Here is a 711-nt window from a genome sequence, read left to right as displayed (position 1 = left end):
CCCGATGAACCTGAATATCCGTTATGGAAAATTCATCATTAGAATTGTAATATTTAATCAATATTATAACGATAGTGTGCATTTTTTCCATATAAGGACATTGTAATCTATTAGCATGTATGGAATTTATCAAACAATTTTGATAAGAGTTTATTTAAATTAGAGTGCTTGCATTTTAACATAAAATAAATTTCAAAAATTTGATAAAGTGCTGATAGATTATATGAGTACAGTGCGTTAATTTTTCGGAATTATATAATGGCATGATTATCATTGATTTTTATGTTTATTATAAGCACTTGTATGATTAACAATGCGAAAGATTCAGGATACCTTCGGGACCCGTCTTGAAACACGGACCAAGGAGTCTAACATATGTGCAAGTTATTGGGATATAAACCTAATAGCGTAATTAACTTGACTATTATTGGGATTAGTTTTTTAACTATTTATAGTTGATTAACGCAATCCCGGGGCGTTCTATATAGTTATGTATATATTATAATATATGCTGTGACCCGAAAGATGGTGAACTATACTTGATTATGCATTATTGAGTATGCCTTCTAACTGGATAGCGTGCATTTAGCATATAATCTTATCTGCGAATGTGAGGCCTTAGGGTCGAAACGATGGTAAGAACTTAACTTTCTGATATGAGTTTAAGATCAGGTTGAAGTCAGTTACGGTGCCCAAATTAACAACCCATGA

Source organism: Drosophila albomicans, unplaced genomic scaffold, assembly GCF_009650485.2.
Source record: "Drosophila albomicans strain 15112-1751.03 unplaced genomic scaffold, ASM965048v2 utg000134l_pilon, whole genome shotgun sequence".
In the NCBI taxonomy this organism is placed as follows: domain Eukaryota; kingdom Metazoa; phylum Arthropoda; class Insecta; order Diptera; family Drosophilidae; genus Drosophila; species Drosophila albomicans.
Note: the sequence above shows the minus strand (reverse complement) of the source record.